The 23,636-nt window shown below is 38.6% G+C and overlaps 1 protein-coding gene and 1 long non-coding RNA gene across 4 annotated transcripts in view; one reads left to right on the top strand and one right to left on the bottom strand.

Annotated features, from left to right (window-relative positions):
• Positions 1 to 23,636, bottom strand: part of GNGT1 (G protein subunit gamma transducin 1) — a 337,517-nt gene that overhangs the window by 304,360 nt on the left and 9,521 nt on the right. For 2 of the 3 annotated variants that reach the window (XM_047849076.1, XM_047849075.1), the window contains exon 1: positions 1,496 to 2,049. The exons of the other annotated variant lie outside the window; for it this stretch is intronic. The gene's annotated coding sequence lies outside the window, so the exon portion shown is untranslated. Of the gene's footprint in view, positions 1 to 1,495; positions 2,050 to 23,636 lie in introns of those variants that run through there. 3 annotated transcript variants of the gene reach the window in all.
• LOC125160273 (uncharacterized) lies at positions 1,068 to 21,651 on the top strand. The gene is made up of 3 exons (XR_007150184.1): positions 1,068 to 1,214; positions 11,842 to 11,932; positions 20,296 to 21,651. It is a non-coding gene; the product is annotated as an uncharacterized LOC125160273 (long non-coding RNA).

Raw genomic sequence — 23,636 nt, 5'->3', positions numbered from 1 at the left:
AGAGACAGAGCATGAATGGGGGAGGGTCAGAGAGAGGGAGACACAGAATCTGAAACAGGCTCCAGGCTCCAAGCTGTCAGCACAGAGCCCGATGCGGGGCTCGAACTCAAGGACAGTGAGGTCAAGCGTCGAAATACGACGCTTACCCGACTGAGCCACCCAGGCGGGCCTAAACAAACTCCTTCTTAAGAGGATTTTGAATCTATTTCGATAATAAGTAAACTCTTTTCTGTTAGAGTTACGCTACAAATTTAAAGCATAACTTCCAGGAAAATAAACAAAACCATCTTGTAATCCTGAAGGACACATGGTTCTACTGGGATAAATTTTATGAGGAATGCTTTGAGGAAAACGTGTGTTTTTGTCAATTATTAATTTATAAGATTGACTTACATTTTGTATCCCATACTGTTGAAAGAAGACTATAACTGATACTGTGTAACCTCAAGGCACTTTGCCTTCAGCTTCTAAATATACCACAATGCCTGAATTTCCCTGTCTTGTTTATAATAATGATTCCTTAAAAGCCAAGAGATAAGAAAACCATTTTGACAGATGCTGGGCTTTTTTGTAACAAATATTTAATGGAATGATCTCTCAAGGTGGTCTTACTTCTTGCAAAATTTGTCCTTCACTTTCTTGACTCTTTAAATTGGAGGCTAAGAGACAGCAATAGACCAATAATTCCCACAATTTCAAGTTTTGAAAAATTATGAAAATACATTATGCATGGCACACAGCTTACTTATTTCACTTATGAAACATATCTGTAACATTTCATGGAGTCAGTGTGATATACTTCTTTAATAATGCAATCATTTTATTATAAGTCTTGGTCATGGAGAAAATTGGGACACAATACCCATAATATGATAAACTTCTCACAGACTGTCACAACACTTCCCTTATCCTATTTGTTTCAGAAATGAAGACGACCCTTCTGGTACAGATTCACAAGAAGCAAAGGTTAAGATTATAATTTTTCTCAAAATCCATTGAAGTTTCAGGTAGGAATTGGATACAACGTGCAGATGTAGGAGTTTCCTGTTCAAGATGGCTACGGAAGAGGATACGGAATTCACCTTCTCCTATGAACACACTGAATCTGCAACTACGCAAGGAACTACTTTTCTGAGAAAACAAACAAACAAACTACTGACTGGCTGAGCCGCTCCTAGCATCAGGCAAAAGAGAGAAGGTTCATATCAAAGCAGGTAGGAGAGGCTGAGGCACAATCTCACCATAAACCCCAAGATCATCTGTACCATCCCCCCAACTTCCTATCCGAGACCCAGAGTGGGGAGAGAAACCCCACAACTTCTCACTGAGGTGCGAAAGGTTTTAATCCCACACCCGACACCCCCAACTTTTAAGACCTGCACGAGAGACTGGATCCCCCAAATATCTAGTTTTGAAAACCAACGGAGCTCGAGTCCACAAGACCCACTGGCCTATAAGTGACCTGGGCTCTTAAAGGGCCCGCACTCAGACTCACCGGCTTCAGGACCCGGTGTGTGAGCTGCCGATCCAGGGGTGCGCAGACTTTGTGGGGGAGAGGCTCATCTGCTTCTCTGGGAGCGTTGGCCTGAGGGTCAGACGTCTGATTTGTACACTTTGGGGGGGTCTGCCGGGTTGCTCTCCAGGGACAGAGGCTGGCGGGCGCCATTTTTGAGCTCTCCCTCCTCCTTACTCCAGCCTCGAGCATTCTCTCTTTTTTTTTTTTAACCCCAGATTTTTTTTTTTTTCCTTTTCTCTCTCTGTCTCTCATTTTTTCTTTTTTCTTTTCTTGCAGTTGCCATCGCTAAGCTATGCCTCTGCCTCATTCCAGCCGGTGGGCGCCATTTTCATGCTCGCTGGCTTGCTGTCTCTGCCACATTCCAGAATGCCACTGTCCCTGGAGGGGAACTTTTATTCGCATCTCGTGTCGTGGTCTTTATGGTGCCCGCTGCGGCCCAGGGGATACCCGTTGCTCTCCTGGCTCTGATGGCCAGAGGGGGTTGTATTCCTAGGTCTCGCGGGACTGTAACCATCCGAGAGAAAGTTCTCGGCAGGCCACCACCCCCAGGGCACTGCACAGCCTGAAACACATCCCGTCTTTCTGTGGCAAAGGCCTTTCTTCGTGTCCTGGAGCTTTGGCCTAAGGATCAGGCTTCTGTTCTGAAACACACACTCCGCCGCCTTCAGAGCCTATGAGCGTAAATGTGGGGTGGGGGGGGCACTGCGTCTTTAGGCTCTCTCTGCCTCCACGCAGCTTGCCGCTGTCTCCCAGCCCAGAGCTTATACACTGGCCTGGAGACCGGATTTTTATTTTTTACAACTACCGCCCAGGAATCCCTCTAGATCGCCTGGCACATCTGCTTGCAGTCGAACGGACTGTATACACTTGCATAATTTAAAGTTGCTGCCTGAGTGTCTGGCTTTGAACCACATACCATAATGTAGCGTATTAAAAACACTCTAAGAAAAATATCTTCCCCACTCTCATTAGCAGTCCTTGACTTCTTCATTTAGGCTACCCGCCAGTCCTTGTCCACATTCATTTTCAGAATATGTATTGACTTTAATCTTCTAATATTATAATTTTAAAGTACAATATTTGTCTTAGAAAAGATCTCCCAAAGAGCTATGCATAATTTTTACCAAACATGGCATTACTTTCTAATATATATGTCACGAATAACTATAAATATCATAGGTTACCCTCCTTCTGTGTCTGGTGCTCTCCTGAAATATTAAGTGGACTGACTTTGCTAATCAGTGCCCATCAAAATAAATATTTTATATTTATTTCTTGAATTCTGCTTATCAAACTTCACAGATACAGTCAGCGGTTTCCCGTGATATATTAAGAACAATTGTCTTTATGTGAAAACAAACAAATTTCTAACTTCAGAACCTCTGCATGTATTTCCCATAACATTTGAGGATCTTTTAAAATCTTTTAAGGGGTGCCTGGGTGGCTCAGTCGGTTAAGCATCCGACTTCGGTTAAGCGTCAGACTTGAGCTCAGGTCATTATCTCCCCATTTGTGGGTTTGAGACCCACATGGGGCTCTGTGCTGACAGCTCAGAGCCTGGAGCCTGCTTGGGATTCTGTATCTCCCTCTCTCTCTACCCCTCCCGTGCTCGCTCGCTCTCTCTCTCTCTCTCTCTCAAAAATAAACATTAAAAAAGTAAATAAAATCTATTTTTAATCCTGTGATTAAAACTTTGCCGAGTATAGTATTAATACCTCTCCACAATAATTAAATCTAAAGTAACTTTGCTTTTTAAAACATACCACTAGCTCTTCCATTACTGTAGGCTTAATGATTGTAGTCTTAAGGTAACTTAAGGTAACATTAAAAATTTCTTTTAGTAAGCCATACCTGATACCTTTGTGAACATTTAATTTTTTTTTTTTTAACTTGGAGGCAGGGTAAGGGATTGGTGACTTCTGTGATCATTTGCATCAGATTAATTCTTCAAGTAAATGAATTAACCTTATCATTAAATTTTTTTAAAATGCACTTTGTGGTCTTGACTGTGTAAATTACACATACCACATTATAGCACCTTAGAAAACTCTAAATAAGAAAAATAATCTTCCACACTCACGCCAGCAACCCTTGACTTTTTCATTTGCACCATTCTCCACATCATTTTAGGAAGTCACAGAATGGTGAACCATGCAGGCTCTATGGCAGGAATATAAAGAAGTTATTTTTCATCATACCTCTTTGCATTATTCTGCCCAAACTTTATGAACACATCTTTTAATTTTTTTTTCTGAAGCTGTTTTTATTTATTTATTTGTTTGCTTATTTATTTATTTTTATTCTCAAGTTAGTTACCATGCAGTGTAGTTTTGGCTTTAGAAGTAGAACCCGGTCAGTGATTCATCTCCTACATATGACACCCATTGCTCTTCCTGAAAAGTGCCCTCCTTAATGCTTTTCACCTACTTAACCGCCCCCCTATCAACCCTCAGCTTGTTCTCTGCATTTAAGAGTCTCTTATGATTTACCTCCCTCTTTGTTTTTATCTTATTGTTTTTATTTAAAGAAATCTGTTGCCATTAATGAAGCTTACTTAGGACAGGTCCTCACCATTGGTTAATATCCATGCCCTCATCCAGTGTGTCTCATTTTTCCTGGTCCCGCATTTAATATCCTATTTAGATGTGTTTTTTTTTAATAAGATGGTTTGGGGACAGAGTGCAGGGACAAACAGGACCAATGCCTTTTCAGTGATTGTCATTTTCCCCCTTATATTGTGAAGAAAAGTTCTTTGTTTAAAGGAAGTTAATTTCATCTTTCCTGATCTAGACTATATTGGAAGGGAAGGGAGAGTTATGAAGGAAGACAATTATTGTTATATTTATTTATTAGAGTAACCGTGATATCTGCTAATCCTTTCTAAGTTGAAAATCTATTTAGATTTTAAACAAGTTCAACAATAACTCTTTATGCCATCCTTAAAAAATTATACAGCAGACGTAAATATTCTAATATTCACAACAATCTAATGAGGTAGATACTATTATTAATCCCATTTTGCAGATAAGGAGGCTGAGGCAGAGAAGGTTAGACAATTTTCCCAATGCAAGCAATCTGGCTCCGCAGTCTATGGATTTAATCATTGCACATATTTTCTCTTTATATGATTAACATTGTCCACCTTATCCTCACATCTCACTTATACATCCACAGGACTTATTTTAGAATTTTCTAAAAATCTTGAGCTAAAAAAAATCAAAGATCATTTTCAGTATTCTAGACTTTAAAAAGAATTTCAGGCAAATGTGAGTCAACTTCCAAGTTTTTGAGACAAGATCAAGGAGATTGATGATGTATAGCATAGTGTTTTTCATTTAATTATAGTCCTATACATGGTTCAACAGACAAGGAATTAAACTAGAAGTGAGACGATCCAGCCCTAGCTTTGGTGCTGCCCCTGGATATCTGTGTTAGTTGAGATAAGTCACTTTATTTTTAAATTAGTTTTTTAATCTGATAAAAAAAATTCTGAACAAAAATATATGTTTTGCAGCTTTAGCTGGATCCACTTTACCACTGGATTCAAATATTTTGATGATGAACACAGGTCTTTCCCAAGCACAATAAGATGCTGACGTCTCTCTTTACAGGCCAACTGCCAGCATTGTGTAGTACTGGAGAGTTTCCTTTGCCTTCTAACTTCCTGCCCTTCTTCCCTGGCCCCAATTTTCCATGGTCTTATGCTTGGTGAAGGTTATATCCACCTCAGGGTCATGTCTCTGAGTTCTGCTGTGCCCCCAGCCACCAGCAGCCTACTTCCTTGTACTTCCTTGCACTTGGTGAGGGCTGCATGCACCTTGAGGCTTATCTCTTAGCCTTCTTTCCTGGTACCTAGCATTCACACACTATTGCTGTGTTTCTCTGAAGGTTCCATGGGAAAGAATTTGTGGCTATGTGTGGACTTGTTTTGTGACTGAGATTCTCAAAAATCTAAGTGCTCATTTCCATCTACATATAGCCATTAAAGTACATTTAAAATTTTGAATGTTTCTCCTTATCTTCATCTATATGAAGCTGCTCCCACCATGACCCTAGGGAGGACATTCTATATGAAGCTGCTCCCACCATGACCCTAGGGAGGACCCTAGGAGGACCCTAGGGAGGAGCAGGCATAGACATTTTCTCCCCTTAAAAGTGATAAATTACTTTCTGGAATTTAGCTCATTTGTATTTCTTTACATTTTCAGCTCTCTGAAGAGTTTCTGAAAGACTATAATTTTATAGTAGCTTACATGGCATGTTTTTGATATTAAGGATAGTAATGATGGTCTCTATCAATGGTCTACATCAGGAACTGATTTTGGATAGGAAAATTTTCCCTGCTATATATAGCATGACCTTACTCCACAGTGCTGGGATGCAATTCTTCTATTGAGGCTCACTAGAGACTCCACTCATTACATAGTTTGACAGTATATCCCTGGTGCAAGGCTATAAATTCTTGTTCATCTCAAGTGAACGTGAATGCTTCCAATCCACTTTTTTGATTGTGATTGTAAGAAACACTCCTATCAGATCAGCAGTCTCATACAATGTGCCAGAAACTGTACTGATCTAGTTTAATAAATATATCATATCTTGCATAGCAACTATAATGGGGGCTACCACTTTGTTAAGTTTTCAGAAGTGTACCATTATTCACCATGGTCCATTTTGGTTTCTGCAGAGGCAATATCTACATTCTTTATTTTTTTGCAAGGAGTACTAATCTCTGCCATTCTACCTAGGATACTTCTGATTTACTATCTTGCATGAGGGGATGAGATTTCAGGGGCTTTCACATGGCCTTTCCTACTCTAATGGATATGATTCCAAAGGTCAAGGATTCAGTAGGGAAGTTCTATCAACTGCTAAATATATCCATCCTTTTAAGCACATAAATATTAGATAAATAACCACAGGTAGTTCAGTGGACCCAATGAATCCAACGTCAAATGGACTTAGGCCATGACTCTATTTTGCACATGGTCTCAGTACACTTTACTCAAATAAGAGAGTTGTCATAGCTTTGATGTGCTCCAGATGCAATCTCTGAGACAAGGTGAATTGATTATATATTGCTGTGCAATAAAATATTAGCAGTTTAAAACAATAAGCATTTATTAGCTTACATAATTTCTGAGAGTCAGGAATGCCAAAGTGGCTTAGCTGTGTGATTCTAGGTTAGGACCTCTCAAAAGGTTGCAATCAATATGTTTGCTGGGACTGAAGTCATCTAAAAGCATGATTGGGCCAGAGGATCTGCTTCTGTGATGACTGATTCACATGGCTGTTTGTAGGAGACCTCAGCTCCTTGTCATATGGACCTCTCTATAGAGCTTTTTGAGCATTCACATAACATGGCAGCTAGCTTCCTCCAGAACAAGTGATTAAAAGGAAACAGTAAGGAGTACTTTTACCCCTACATACAACACATCATTTTAACTATATCTTATTAGTTAGAAACTAGTTACTAAGTCTAGGTGAATTAAGGGAGGGAATTTGGTTCCACCTCTTAGAAAGGGTGTTTAAGAGTTATGGAAATATTTTTAAACTGCTACAAAAGGATTTTAGCGGAAATAGTTTAATTGGAAGACAGTCCTAGGAAATGCCAAAAGAAGATAAGAAAGTGAGACAGAAATAGAGAAGGAAAAGATCCAATAAAGGGTGTATTATCAAGTAAGTTACCATTGTAGGCAACTGAAGTGTAACAACACTGAGAAACATATCTTAGAGTTTTCTTCCCCAAGGTGTGAGAGAACAGAGTATTTATACAACAACTCTCACCAATCATTGGTTGACATACATCATGTACGTTCACAATTCACATCCAGAACTAGTTACTGACCCCAATCAACTTTAAGGGAACAAAGTTGCCATGAAGTGCATTTCTGCCATCTTCCAAGAAGAGAAGCATCTGCCTGAAACAGAGGCTAACTGAATATCGGTGAACCTAACTGGTGATGACCACAGCTATTAAAGATCAAAGCCTAATCCTAAAGAAAGCAGGGCCCAGAGTTTTTGCCACACTGAAAGACTAGAGAGATAATGGCATTGTAGGGTTGATCCTGAGGGAAGTGGATAATAAAGTTTAAACTTGGAGTTCACAGGACCTGAGGGAAAAACATCAGATCTGGGTGTTTCCCTATCCCCCTGTCACCTCTATCAGTGAATCAGAGAAAGCCTGATCCAACACCTACAGATTGATTATTATCATCCTAGCACTCACTACATGTTCCCCATATAATTAACCATACTATCTATTCATACCATTAAGTTATAGGGCCCTTAACCCACAGCTGCCTTCATTGCCAACAGAAGAAGCAATGCCTGCAACTGTACTGAGTCTCTACTGAACTCCCCAGGAATATGATACCTATTTTCTATAACCAAATGTACATCCTTGATAATTATAGAGGAAATGATATTAAGGAATGGAAGAGTCCTCAGCCATTGCACTTGGAAAGAACCAGAAAGTGAAGGAAAGTATCTCCATTTTTTGCCCCCTTTCTGCTAATCAGTATATCTGGTTAATGTGATTCCCCATTTCCCACACCACACTAGATATCTAAAAATGTAGCATATGGAGGAAGTACGTGTGTTAAGCTTCTAATAATTTCATTCATTTCCACTACTACTAGTAGAGTATCTTTCAAATGAAATGTGAAGATACAGGCCTTCTGTGATCATTAAAGATTTCATTACACTTTCCATGAGGTTGACATTGCTAACCCCAGTGCCTTGCTCAATTCAAATGAATGTAATTATATTTTGTCTCAGTTCACTTTTTTTGAATTTGTAATCTCAGAGGGAAAATTATTTCTTCTTTTCCACCCATTGGGCAATGATTTTGTGCATTTTTAGAGAGTTCCTATGTTTGTCAGTCACTTCAAATTTCACATAGAAGTCTTGACTTGTAACCAAGAGAAAAAGAAAATATGTAGAGCATTTCTTTAAAGAAGCCATAATTTAGCAGTGTTGCCAAATTGCATCAACGTATTCAGCATTGGGTTTTTGTATGAATAGACATATATTACTAGCCTCCATTACCATAGAAATACTCATCAAAATACAGTCAAAGATAGCACATTTCTCTAATATGGGAAACTGGGAATATTAACCAAAGATCTAGCAGGTCCAGGGCATATATTCCTCTAATCAAAACAGAATTAAATCTTTGGAACAGAGTAATGGGACTAGACAGAAAACAGATTACTATTTTTTTAATTTTTTTTTCAACGTTTATTTATTTTTGGGACAGAGAGAGACAGAGCATGAATGGGGGAGGGGCAGAGAGAGAGGGAGACACAGAATCGGAAACAGGCTCCAGGCTCTGAGCTGTCAGCCCAGAGCCCGACGCGGGGCTCGAACTCCCGGACCGCGAGATCGTGACCTGGCTGAAGTCGGACGCTTAACCGACTGCGCCACCCAGGCGCCCCGATTACTATTTTTTTTAATTTATTTATTTTGAGAGAGAGAGAGACAGCACAAGTTGGGGGGGAGGGGCAAGAGAGAGAACTCCAAATAGGCTCCATGCTGTGAGTGCAGAGCCCGATATGGGGCTGAAGTGGGGCTCGGACTGTGAGATCATGACCTGAGCCAAAACCAAGAGTCAGATGCTTAACCAACTGAGCCACCCAGGTGCCCTGAGAACAGATTATTTTTAACTACTTCATGACTTAACCTCAGAGTTTTTAGGTTTTGTCCAACTAGAAGTTTCCTAGAGACTTCTGAGAAAACAGAATTCATATTAGTCCATACTCTCCCTCATTTATTCCTCACACCATTATTTCATTTTAAATATTGTTCATCACAGTTAGGGATGATAATTCTGTGTCCTAGTTTACGACATACGGCATATAAAGGGGAGATAAGGAAGATAAGGAAGATAAGGAGATAAGGAATTTGAAGATTAGATTAGCCACAGAAATTTTGCTTTCATCTGTCATTAAATTCATCTTTTGTTTACATTATATTGATAGGTATTCTCTTGTCTGCTTCCTGAAAACCCTCTCAAGACCAGAACTGCTTAGAAGTATAATTTGGTGACATGTTTCTAAAATTGGCTCTAGAGCCCTTGTTGAAAATATTGTAAATATCCCTTGCATGGGTCAACTTCTTTTTTTTTTTAAGTTTGTAGTGAGTACATAGAAAGGGGAGATATTGGAAATATATAAGCATCACAGTCTGGGCTCTGACCAATCAGAATGGTTGTTATGACCAATGTTACACTGGTCACAATCAGTGCACCTATATCTGTACCATCTTCATGATCATGCAGTCTGAAGAGAGGGTTCACCAGTACAAATTGTTAGGATGTAGGAATAATAAAGAAGGCATATATAAATAGATAAAGATAGATATATAGATACAGATAAATATAGATAGATATATAGATATAGATAGATATAGATTTTAATATCTCAGCAAAGTTCATATAAATGTAGAATTAAAAAGAATAGTAACAGGGGCACCTGAGTAGCTCAGTCGGTTCAGCATCCAATTTCAGCTTAGGTCGTGATTTCACGGTTTGTGAGTTTGAGCTCCACATCGGGCTCTCTGATGTCAGTACAGAACCTCCCTCTCTCTCTGCCTCTCCCCACTAGCTCTCTCTCTCAAAAATAAACATTAAGAAAAAATATTTTTTAAAAGTATAGTAACGTATTAAAATTCACATTCTCTTGCCAAAAAGAAACAGCGAAAGAAAAAATGTTTTATAATTATTAACATGGAAATAACATGGTCATCATTTCTAGTTCTCTTAAAATTTATGTTAAAAGACTTTATTTTGTATGCAATACATATACCAGTGAATTAATGTCCCATATCAGTAATCATTTCTCTATCAGATAACTGGATTTACATAGAGATGAGTTTCAGGTGAAAACTGATTTTGGTTTATTGCTAGCAATAGATAATTTGGTGAAGTCTCCAACTATGCAAAAGGGCCACCCATGATGAAAAGGACTCATTAATGCCTCCTGAATGGTGCATGAGAAGCTTAGTACTTCTAAAAAACTATCCAAATTTCAAAATAGAAAAAATAAGGTGACCCTGGAGGAATAAGATATATTTTCAAGTTATTTCAAAAGAATAAATGCCCTAAGCTTTCTTTTGTGTACTCAAAATAAAAAGAATACATAGAATTTTTAAACCTTTACATTGGATAAAACAGGTCATAATATTGCAAATAAAAAATGAACAAGAAATAAAAATGGTCACTTAGTAAACTCTAGGCAGTTTAAATTCTTGTTTGAGAAAGTAACCACAATTTCTCATTTGACCTTCCATCACTTTCAGTCATTCTCCAGACATATACAAGAAGAGAATATGCTTTGTCTAAAAGGGAATTTCACTTTGTGAGATCCTGAACAACTTATGCTATATTCGATAGGCATGTAGAAGACAGAATGTGTATATTCTGAGATAATGGAATATTTCATTTTCTTTCTTCCTTGGTAACTTTGATAGAACTCTGGTGTATCAAACTCTTTACAAACAGGAAACTAATATTTACAACACTCTTGCCACTTACGTATGTGTCTATCCAGCTAAGTAGACAATTGTTTTGAATCACTGAACCTTCATAAGGCATAACATTTATGGAATCATATTGCTATAAAATGCTATTTTTCAAGATTTTTTTTTACCACAACTCGGTAAAAAATACATTTTTCTCCATGGTCCAGTAAACATACACAGTGAAAGCTAATATTGTCTATTCTGTTGTAGTTGGGTCACTCTTAAGCTGCTATATTTTATATTTCAATTTTAATTGCTTGTTGTCAGTTAAGCGTCTGACTCTTGATTTTGGCTCAGGTTGTGATCTCGGGGTCGGGAGATTGGGCCCCCACATCAGGTTCTGTGCTGAGCTTGGGGCCTGCTCGGGATTCTCTCTCTCTCCCTCTGTCCCTCCCCCCCCCCAAAATTTAAAAAAAAAACAATAATTTCTTGTCTAGACCTTACTAAATTGATATTGAAACCCATCTATGGCTTGTTCGTCTATTGGGGAAACACTGCTCTGAAGATCTCAAAATATTAGCTAGAAATTTGTTCTAAATGGGAAGAAATCAAGAAAAGGAGCTCTCTCATAGAGATGATGAATTCTCTTTAAAGAAAATCAAAAACAAAACACTCTTTCCTCTAAGATAATTTACGAGGCCAAGTGAGCTAGGTGTGTTTCAGGCACACGGACATGTCTAACTCCGTGCCACTTGACAATCTCTAAAGCTTGATGGCAAAAGTCCAGAACACCACAATGTTGTGAGAACTCTACAGTACTACACTTGAATTCACCATGCGATTCCTCTTTATTGCTTCCACAGATGAAGTTATGCATTAAATACAGAAGGGCCAAAAGAAGCAATTGACTCTGCCTGGAAAAAGGCCATGAGGAAGAATAAGGGGAATCTTAAGGTCTGTGAAATGCCAGTATGAACCTGATATTGTGACATTATTATCAACATTGTGATATTAATGTCAGTGTCAAATAGGATGAGTGTTATAGATGGTTGATGAAGGCAAGATGAATCTCATAGTTCTATAAGCCTACCAGGACATACTTAGTACTATCTTTATGACAAAAAAGTATTTGGAGCATCTTTGTAGTGCCTAAAATTGGTTAGTATTTATTTAATTTGAATTTGCCTTTGCTTTTTTCTAATGTTCTACTCTATTCCAATACCACAAGTTCCTAGGCATGCTGCTGCTTCTGTTATATGTGTGTGTGTGTATTATTCTGTGTGTATTCTGTTATATGTGTGTGTGTGTATATTATTCTTAATTACAAATTAAATTTTATGGCCCCTGATGCCCTTCAAAAGAAAAAAACATGCACAGAAGACAGTGTTTTTCTTCTCTTCATAAAGAAAAGGCAACAAAACAGCATGATTAGATTTTACCCTCATTTGAAAATTTTTTTTTCTGGGAAAAATATGATTTGTAGGGTCAGTGTAAGGATTTGGTGGCATTGTTTATTTGATATTGTCCACTGTCTGGCATTATGCATTACCTCACTATGGATTACATTCTAGTAAAAAGGGAGTAGAGGGATCAACTTTTTAGAACTACATTATCCTTTTCAAGCTTTTTAAGTTTTCATGCATATTGAGGAGAGAGCTTTAGATCCCCAAAGGTTAAATGCACCCATATTAAATAAAGAGAGTCTCTTCTTTCTGGTAGGCTTAATGTAGAGAGAGGAAAGACCAAGAGACAAGAAAATTCAATAATATAAGCCATTCTGAATACAATGTGTCCAGTCATTCTAAACAAATACATTTGATACACATTCAAATTCTAATCAACTGAATACAGTTATGCGAATACCAGGATCATCTTGTTGCACAAAGTCTTATGCTCTCTTTGGCATAAACTAGGAAAGTATAAAAAAGAAGGCACATACACATAGATGAATAGGATATGAATGTACCCTCATCTCTCAGTAAGATACAGAAACCAGATCACTTTGCTGTTTTCTTAAGTCTTTTAGTACACTGTCTCTGTTAGAAATATGATTTACTTGCAATTAAAATTTATATATCTAATAGGGTGTAACTTGGTCAAATCAACCCAAAGCACGTTTTTTTTTTAAACAATTTTTTTTTAACGTTTTTTATTTATTTTTGAGACAGAGAGAGACAGAGCATGAACGGGGGAGGGGCAGAGAGAGAGGGAGACACAGAATCGGAAGCAGGCTCCAGGCTCTGAGCCATCAGCCCAGAGCCGGACGCGGGGCTCGAACTCACGGACCGCGAGATCGTGACCTGGCTGAAGTCGGACGCTTAACCGACTGCGCCACCCAGGCGCCCCTCAAAGCACGTTTTAAATAACTACTTATTCAACAAGTAACTTGATATTTATCTTATACCCTCTCTTATCTAAATTTTTATTAGACATTTGAATGAAAGCTACTTATTTATTGTAATAATATTGGAATTAATCTGGATAAAAATATGTATTTAGATGTGAATTTATACCTTAAATATATGTATTCAATGGTGTATGTGTGTGTGACTTTCACTTTTTTTTAGTGTAAAATGAGCAATCTTTAAAGATATCATTAGCAATTCTAATATTGCTGAAGTTAAATCTTCTCAATAGTAATATTGAGAGTCTTAGAGTTAACTGGATATTGAAAACAAACTTAATTACTTTAGTCTTAAAAGAGTCCCTACATCATTTCTCACAAAGACATTGCAAGTCATGTGTGACTTAGTTCCAAATACTATAGGTCTATATTATTAATCTTTGAATGCCAGACCAAAAATTAGAATTAAAAATCTCCCAACAGCAAACCTTTATCTTTCATCATTAGCAAATATTTATGATATAAGCTTGGTAGAATATCTAAGTTTGCTACCTGTTAAAATAGTTTGCTTAAATTATAGAAGTTTTGCTCATTTCCTTAGACTATATAAAGTATACTCTTTATTAGTATCATAGGGCATCCATTGTATAAGAAACATTAATACACATGTGCCATTTGCTATAAATGATCCATCGTCAAGGAGCTCTGTTCAGACATTTCCATGTGGCCTCTAAGAAGGCCTGCTTTCTAAAATTCTGTCTTTCCTGGTTTGTCTTTCTTTGGGACTGAGAATGGAATTTCAGTGCACTGGAGTGGCAGATTCTGGGAAGATGGAGGCATTGACCAAATCAGCGCTCATAGCCTGCTTTGGCTCGAAGCTGTTTGGGTCCGTGGAGTTAGGAAAAAGGACTCCTTCACACAGCCCAGGCTAGAATTCTTAGATTTTGAGACAAAACTCTAGTTACTATAAAATAACACATTGCCTACTTTGTATCCTTTGTGTTTGGATTCCTTTTGGGAGCTGAACGGGGACTAGGGGTGTTGGACTAAATGCTATGTTTAGCACTGAGCCCTAACACTATACATTATTCCAGTAAAACAGCAAGAACATGCCTAGGAAGAGACATTGGAGAACAAGTTATAATGTAGACAGATTCCTGTACCAGAAGTGGCTTGTTTTTAGACCTCAAAATGAAAGTATACTTTTCTAATATTAATAGCCTTGGGGATCCAGAAAATTCTGGGATTTTAGGTGTTAAACCATATAATAACTTTCTGTTTGAATGTCACTTGGAGGGAGTAGGCATGTGGCCAGGGCCAGAACTAAGATTTGCTTATGGGGAATACAGGGGACTTACTTTTAAGCCTCACACCAAAGGGGAAGCTGTTGTTCTTGTGATCCAAATCCCACAAGGAGTCAGCCAAACTCTTGCTAAATTCTCAATGGGTATTGAAGGTTGGAATTTGTTTCTAAGGTCAAGGTGGCTTCAGTCCAGACAAAGAACATTGGTTAGTGTGGAGGATTTTGTCAACCTGACTTATTTTGTTTTGGTTTCCCCTATTTGTTGATTTAAAAAAAATAGTCCTGTGAACTTTCATATTTCCATATGGGAAGTCAGGTTGTGTTCCAATTAGAAAAGAAGATATAGTAGGGAAAAATATTGTGGTAAAATAAAAATGTTTTTTTCATTCATCCAACAAACATTAATTGAGCACCTAGTATGTGTTAAAGTAGAAAATCCATTCTCAGTCCAAGAGAGTTGAGATGAATTCAGGAAATGAGAAGACAGGAGTTTGGGAGATGTGAAGGAGTAGTGTTACAGCGTGAGGCAGATGATATAGTGCTTCTGATTTGGCCCTGAGGAGCCAGTCTCCTGGGGGAAGTATCTAGGAGCACCGATTTTGACGGCAGAGACTTGAGGCTTCTTCAGGCTTCCAAAAGATTGTAGGGAAGGGCAGACAATAGTACACTTTAATCTCTTATTGTGAGATTTCTCTCAAATATCTCTCAACATCTGGAAGATCGACAGCCTGGAAAAGCTGTAACTAAGGGACTATCTATATATTTTCTATGTTTCTGCAGTCTACTTTATTTCTTAAAATAATGTTAATGCTCTTTGACCTATCAACTTCAGTCAGGACCTAGATTTTAATATGCACTGGTGTGGGGAGATTCCTTTGCTTGGAGATTATTACTGTGTAAAAGAATCAGCATTTAAAGTATAAGTTGCTACTCTTAGATTTCAGGGTCTCATTGGATTCTGGGGATATTTACAGTTAAATCAGTGCTATAGTCTTGTGTTGTATTGACATTCTGGCACCTAAAAAAAAGTTAGACTGTATGAGAAACTGGTCATGTTAGTTAACTATCCCTACACAACAAACAACCCCCAAACAACTTTTATTTGATCGTGACCCTGGTTTGGGAATTTAGGCAGAGCTATCTGGGATAGCTTGTTTCTATTCCATGTGGTAGCAGCTGGGCTCATTCATGTGTCTGTGGTCAGTTGGCAGCTGGGCCAGACTCTGGCTGGTCCTGGATGGCCTCACTCACACGTATAGAAAGCAGTTGGCTTGGACTCTCAGCAGAGGTGCTTCAGTTCTTTCCTGCATGACCTCCTCATATGGCTAATTCAGACTTCCTCACTCAGTGGCTGGATTTCAAGGTGTGACGGCCCAATGCATAAATGCTCATCAAGCCTCGGCTTGTACCACATATGCTAATGTTTAATGGAACAAAGTAAGTCATGAGGACAACTCCAGAATAATATGGAAAGGAACACACATGGGCATGGTGGTTAGAGGCATGACTTATTGGGAGCCGTTAAAATAACAATATAATTATCACAGTTGTGGTGGGAATAATCCCTCTTCAGTGATGGCAAAGAACCCCTATTCGTTCTGTGCAAAATGACATGGGCTAAACACACACACACGCACATACACACACATTCACACATTCACGTAAGCAAGAATCTTCTAGGTAGGGCTGAATAGAATAAGAAGAAATGTTGAAGAATAAAACTTTGAGTTATCATTCCATCGTGAGAAAAAGAGTGATCCATTTGTGAGCAAATTTCTCCTTAGCAGACAAATGTAGGAAAGTTCATTTGTCCTTACTTGTGGAAGTAGGCATTTTCTTAATAACTAAAGGAGTTTGATTGCATTATTTGGCCTATAGTATCTGTATCACAATGTATACCACTGTCTGGTGAATGTGACTGGATGGCAAGAAGAATTATTCAAAACAGGAAAGAGAAGAGATGGCCAATTCTTGATTTGATGTCACCTTAGAGTTAACCTAATGTTTTATCTTGACTGATTGCAGAAACTTCTCGAATTGTAAAAGATTTGAAGGTGTGGTGGTTTAAAATACGTACACATATTCTTTGATAGCCCTTCCTTCAAGTGACAGAGTTTTATTTCCCTCCTCTTTAGTCTGGGCTGGATTTAGTGACTCACTACTGATGAATGGCAGAAGTGACATTTTGCGATGTGCAAGATTAGGACATAAAAGACATTTTGTCTTTCTCCTCTTGGATCACACACTCTGAAGGAAGCAGCTGCCATGTCATAAGAACTCTCAAAGAGTTCTATAGAAAGGTCTATGTGGTGAGGGACTGGGCCTACAGCCAATAGCTATGTGAGGAGGCCATCATGGAAATGGATATCCCAACTCCAGCCAGAGCCTTCAAATGACTGTCACGCTGCCTGATAAGGTTGAGTGCAACCTTCTAAGAAACTCTGAACCAGAACTGCCTAGCTTAGACTTTCCCAGATTCCTATCTCCCAGAAACTGTGGGAGATAATAAATATTTGTTGTTTTAAAACTGGTAAATTTGGGGGTAATTTGTTATACAACAATAGAGTACAGAGGAGCTGAACTGCTTCTATCAGTAATCCCAGATGCACAAAAATTAGTGAAAGTGCTCAAGAAAATAACCACATGATGTAGGTAGGACTCACTGATGTTTGTTGACATCTTCCCCTAGGAGAGACCTTAGCTAATTCTACACTTGATCTTTAACTCCAGAAATGAACAGAAGAATGAACATACTGGCAGCATTTTTGGCTTATAGAGAAACTCCTCCTCAACCCCTCTCCTCCTTACTGTGCTTCAATGATGAATCAAACTTTGATGAAAAGTACTGTACCACCAAGAAAGTACATGTACTACACTGAATTTCTGGGGGAGGGAACACTGGTTAATAAATCTCGCACAGAGAGGGGTGGCCCCATTTAGATAATTCCCATGAGGCCGAGGCGGTGACAAGCCTGGGGCCACTGCCACAGAAAAGGGCCACACAATCTTTTTCTTTCTACTCTTTTTCTCTTGTATCCATAAGTCTGAGAGAAGTCCAGAACTTGTTTTCCTTCAAAATACAAACAAACAAACTCTAGCTATCTCTTTCTCTCTCCTCCCTCTGTTCTTCCTGCAAACTAGACTTGGGCTCTTGTTCCACCAGGAGAACACCTAGAATGGACTCCTTGGACTCCATTCTAGGCAACAGAGACAAATATCAATCTTTCATCTCTCATTCTCTCACTCTCTTTCTTGCTCTCTTTAACTGCTTTTTTCTCAAACACAAGCACAGGTGTTGCCATCAGTAGGAAGATCCTAGATTCCAACAGGGGTCTATCTTAAGGGGAAGTAGCCTACCATGCATGAGGAAAAAGAGCTTTTCTGTGAAGCCCAATCTACCTATTATAGCTTTACGTTGGGTTCTAAAGCAAAAACCCCAACCAAGAATGAAGCATCACTTTGCCTTCTTTCTGTGTATGTGTGTGTGTGTGTGTGTTTGTGTGTGTGTGTGTGTTTGTGTGTATTTTATGTGGGGGGAGGGGAGCTTTCAAGGAAAGAGGCAGAAGCAGGGGTTAGATGTTTGCTGGTTCTAAGTGACCAGGTCTTTAAAATTCACATACAACTAAGTGAAGTGTGGGAACTGTTTGTTTGCATTAATTGGGGGATCAAGTTAAGAAACAGAAACAGTGTCATCAGCCTAGACAATGTGGTTGTCAAATAGTCAGGCTAATAATGCTCTGTAAAATGTGAGGAAATACAGAATTATTCAAGCAGGAATTGGGCACTGTGAGACCAGGCAGTGTCAAGTTCAAAGTAAGGCACATTGGAAATAGCAATTTAACAACCTTTATCCCGATTTTGTAGTTTCCATACCCAACTCCTATTTTTTGAGGAGGCTGTTTTGCCTGAGTATGAACTGTGGAATTGGATCACAACTGATAAGCTGTGAAATAATTTAACCACTTGGAGAAAGAAGAATAAAAAAGACCTAGAGTTATCACTGTCATGACAGCTTAACAAAATCTTCTGTTTGGTGTGAAAAGAACTTTAAAAAGCAAAACTCTAGTCAGTCTAAAGTGAATATTATATATTAAAAGTATTCTTTGCATGTCTGGTATATGCTAAATTCATTATATGATTATCTCATTTAATTTTCCTTAAAAATGATTGTGAGGGTAGCGCTATTATCATTCCTATTTTACAGATAAGGAAACCAAGGCTTAAAGAATTTAAATGTGTTGGTGATGATCACATGAAGAGTCAGGAGGCATATCTATGTACAGTGACCCCAGAATGTCCATTCCTAACCACCTCACTCGAATAGGAAAGAACCCTGAAAATACTGAAGTACTATTAAATACTGCCAGATTTCACTCATGGGAATACTTAAGACCTAATGATTTCAAAGGAGAAAAATGAAGAATACTTATTTACTAAGTCTTTTCCTGGCTACCAGCCTGGTAATATTAAGAGAGTCTGTCTGTCTCTCTCTCGATTTCTCTTATTGCTAACATCATAGATTATAGGAATTTCCACATTTTCTCTCTGACTCAAAGCGGGGCATCCAGGAGATATTCTTTGTGTAGCTCAAAATTGCTACCTTCTTCCACATTCAAAAAGGTCTCAGGTCACTGTGGTCATTGTCCTGACTAACATTTCCCAGCATCCAAGAAAAAATCTATACGCTGCACCCATCGTTGTTGTCCAGGGAAGCCGTTGTAAAATGCTCTTCTCTTACCTGCATCACTGAACAGATGGTTTTCCTATCCAGGTCAACTGTTCTGGTATTGAATCCACAAGATAACATTGCTCGGAGACCTCAGATTTGAGCAGGAATATCAGTGACATCTGCTGTTTGACTCAGTATTATTTCCTCCTTACTTTAGAACTCTGATATTGAGCCTGAGGGAGCTAGTTAGACAATCTTGAGTATCACCTCACCGTGACAAAATGAAAGTGTACTTTCTTCATGTCATGAAGATATTTCTTCCCTAAGCCTTATGATAATCAAGGAAAGTTGAGCAGGGCTGACTGTCAGCCTCCAGAATTGGTACTGGTTTTCTCAGGAACCAGGCTGCTTGGTACCTCATGAAAATGGCCCCTGGCAAGTCCACTAACCAACCCTCAGAACATGCCCAGATAAAACTGAATCTGCAAGAAACAGAGTTAGGGTATTATTCTAGCATTTCTGGATATGCTGTGAGAGACTCATCACACTCAGTCATGGGATGGCCAGTTTATTATATAACCTATTCAAGTGTCTACTTTTAAAATGCCTGCTCTACCTAGGTATCAAATAGTTTACGATAATATTGTTAAGTTTTTTTTTATGATTAAACCAAAAGCTCAATAATTCTATATAAATTACAATATTTATATTTAGGAAATCTTCCAATTTCATTTCACTACTAAAATATTTTAGGAAATTATAATATTATCAATGTATTTGTGTGTCAATTAAAGTGTAAATATCATGCCAGTAGAGGACATGTCTAGTCATAGAAGCAGCCTTGATAAGATCTTGGTTCAGAAAGAAGCCACTAGAATGAGCCTTCTTTGTTACGCAAATAAGAGGTAATAACTAAGCATATTGCAAGGCAAGTTTGTGTGGGAAGAATGTAAAATAACCTTTTTTAAATTAATTCTGGCTGTCTTTTCTGACATCCCCAGTATGCACAGCTCACCAATGAGAAGAATGGACAACAAGCATAAGAAATATAACAGCCTTTGGGAAAGAAGAATTTGAGAACCTAACCTCTGCTCTCCAAGACTCAAATTAAGGAAATTAGCAGAACAGACTGAATTGCCCTCTCTGAGGTCCACTGGCAGAAATGGATTCTAAAGGTCCCCAAAAGGAGTGAACCCAGTGGGAAAGGGCAGTTTGGACTGTTGACATGGAACCTTGGGGTTCCCAGGAAATAGGCCAGGGCTGGTTATAGCACAGTGAGTCTGCAGCAGGAAGCCCTTTGGGATCCAACTAGCTTGCTTTAGGAAAAAATGGTTGAGCGTGTCAGTTATTCTAACTCAATACCTCTCAGTACTGTGGTCACCACAGGGCTGGCAAGGGCATCTCTACAGAGTGGAACTAACATTCTCAGTCTTGCGTGTGACCTATCATGAACAGTGTCACGAGGTGCAACAAGAAGCAATAACAAGAGTAGACTCATGAACTTCCAGTTGTCTCTCAGTCTGGCATTTGAAAATAGGATTGAAATTTCACTCTATTAGAACTGAGTAAATCCTAAGGTTTTCGGGCAAATTTAATGTCAAACAATGCAAAAACACCTAATGTTCTTCCAGCAATTAAGAACTTTGGAAACATTAGCTATTAATTTAATTTATAATAGAATTATTTATACATATATCCCCCCAGTTGATGAAAAATACTTATATTGGCTTTTCTGCTTACCTGTCTTCCTGTCCCAGCTGCCTCACTCTTGTTCCTCAGAATCATCTCCCAAATGAACCACCTATACCCAAGTGTTTGCCTCAAGTTCTGCTTTGGAGAGAATATAAACTAAGACAAGGACTTTGAGAAGCATCAGTGAGATAAACAAATTCCGAAGAGGGACAAAAACTTGAGCAGGAGCAAAAAGTGGAATAGAGGATGCTATTAAAAGCATCTAAGTAGACTGGCATGGCTCTAACACAGGCTTTGGAGTAATGCAATGGTGAAGAGTCCACTAGATAGAAAAATTTTGTGAGAACTCAGGCTAGAAAATTCCAAACTGTAGAGTGATTTCCATGTCAAGCTGAAGAGTTTGGACATGATTTTTTAAACATAATTATTCATAGCAGGTTTTTGAGTAGTGAAATGGCATGTTCAGATTATCTATTTCAGGAAGACAGTTACAACGGAAGTATGGAGGACAGAGAAAACTGGAGAAATAGAAAGACAAGTTAAGAGACTACCTCAGTGTCCCAGGTGAGAAAAAAAAATGAGGCATTGAACTAAGTTGTGGTGATAGAAGGGAAAAGGAGGGTAAATATTTGAGAGATATTTAAGAGATAGAATCAGCTGGAAGGTGGTATAATGTGATGGCTAATGGTGAAAACCCTTGAGTCCCAGGGCCCAAAGTTCAATCCTGTCTCCATCACTGCCCAGGTGTTGCTTGGGGCAGGATCTCAAACTTTCTAAGCCCTGGTTTCTTCATATGTAGTATAGGGATATTAATAGTAAATACCTAATACAGGTATTGAGTATTAATTGAAATAATGTTGAGTTCTTGGCACAGTGTCTGGCAGACCATCATCATCAACATCAACACCATCATTATCATTATCATCATCACTGACTATAGAAAGTTTAAAAAACACTCAAAAAGTTAATATTTCTCTTTGGTCAAAAGGACTAATTTTTTTTTTCAGAATGCGTTTTTGGAGCACTACATTAGCGTAGTAAAATATAAAATGATTTCTGTCTATATCTCCTCCCAGAAAACCTTGAAGTCAAGTGTTATTATTCCAGCTGAGATTCATGTAAAAGTAATGACTTGCCTAAGGTTACACAGGCTACAAGTTGCAGGACCAAGATTTGAACCATGATCTCTTAATGCCAGTGGCATGTCTTTTTTTTTTTTAGAGAGAGAGACAGAGAGACCGCATGCATGTGGGCAAGGAGAGGGGCAGGGGGGAGGGAGGGAGAGAGAGAGAGAGAGAAAGAGTTTGAGAGAGAATCCCAAGCAGGCTCCATGCTCAGTGCAGAGCCCAATGCAGGACTCGATCTCACAACCCTAAGATCATGACCTGAGCTGAAATCAAGAGTCAGATGCTCAACCAACTGATGCCCCTATTGTCATGTCTTGATCAACTAACCCAGATATGCCTCTGGGTACTAGCATGTACATGTTCTATAGGATATGTGAAGATAGGAGTTTCCCTTTCTATAGCAGTCATTTATGAAGAGCCTATTCTGTTACCAGAAAGTCTCCTAGAGGATCACTAGATAAGATATTGTACTTGTTCTGAAGACCACCACAGGGATCATTTGGATGGGAAGGATATTGAACAGCTACAATTTCTTGTGGTATCTTGGTTAATTTTCTCAGTAAGTCAGTGAGGTAAAGATGTTCATCATTATTTTCCAGATGAGGAAATCTAGGCTGAGAGAAATTGATCTACTTACCTATAATCACAAGAGCAAATGATAAAGCTGAGATGTGGACCTTGAGTTGCATGATTCTACATCTCATACTTTTTCAGAGTTTGAGAAATTAGAGATGTAGTGTTTCCAGGAAAATGCAAATTTTAAAGATGCATTTAGATGAATAGAGACCAAAGCAGAGTAGAGACTGAGGACCTTGGAATTGAAGATACCAAAAATTGATGAAAGTAGATCAGAAAGTAGATGACGAAAGTCCAGAGGATAAAGGCAGAAGTTGTCATGGAAGTCAACTGACCTGGATCAAGCACTGGTTATTGAAAACATAGGGACAGGGTCTGTGTGACATAGGGTAGGGTATTCAATTAGAAGGTAGACAGGTTTGGCAAAGAGTTTTATAAGTGGATATTGTGATTTGAAAGAGGAATTATTTTTCTTGATGACAGGGTAATAACTTCCTAAAAAGTTAAGGATTTCTTGCCATGATACTTTTAACCAATCCTTTTTTCTTTTTTTTTTCTTTAAATTTTTTTTCCAACGTTTATTTATTTTTGGGACAGAGAGAGACAAAGCATGAACGGGGGAGGGGCAGAGAGAGAGGGAGACACAGAATCGGAAACAAGCTCCAGGCTCTGAGCCATCAGCCCAGAGCCCGACACGGGGCTCGAACTCACGGACCGCAAGATCGTGACCTGGCTGAAGTCGGACGCTTAACCGGCTGCGCCACCCAGGCGCCCCAACCAATCCTTTTTTCTGAAGTAAGTAATCTTACAGATTATACTGTACTGAATTTCTGCCATTGGGAAACAAGAACCTATATTGTTTTGTAAATTGAATTATTTTCTGAAAGCACTAATTTGGAGAACCATATACTACAAATTCATATAATTGGCTTGAAAATTAGTAATTT

Source organism: Prionailurus viverrinus, chromosome A2 (genome assembly GCF_022837055.1).
Source record: "Prionailurus viverrinus isolate Anna chromosome A2, UM_Priviv_1.0, whole genome shotgun sequence".
Lineage (NCBI taxonomy): Eukaryota > Metazoa > Chordata > Mammalia > Carnivora > Felidae > Prionailurus > Prionailurus viverrinus.
The sequence above is the reverse complement of the archived record's forward strand: the minus strand, read 5'-3'. Positions and strand labels throughout refer to the sequence as shown.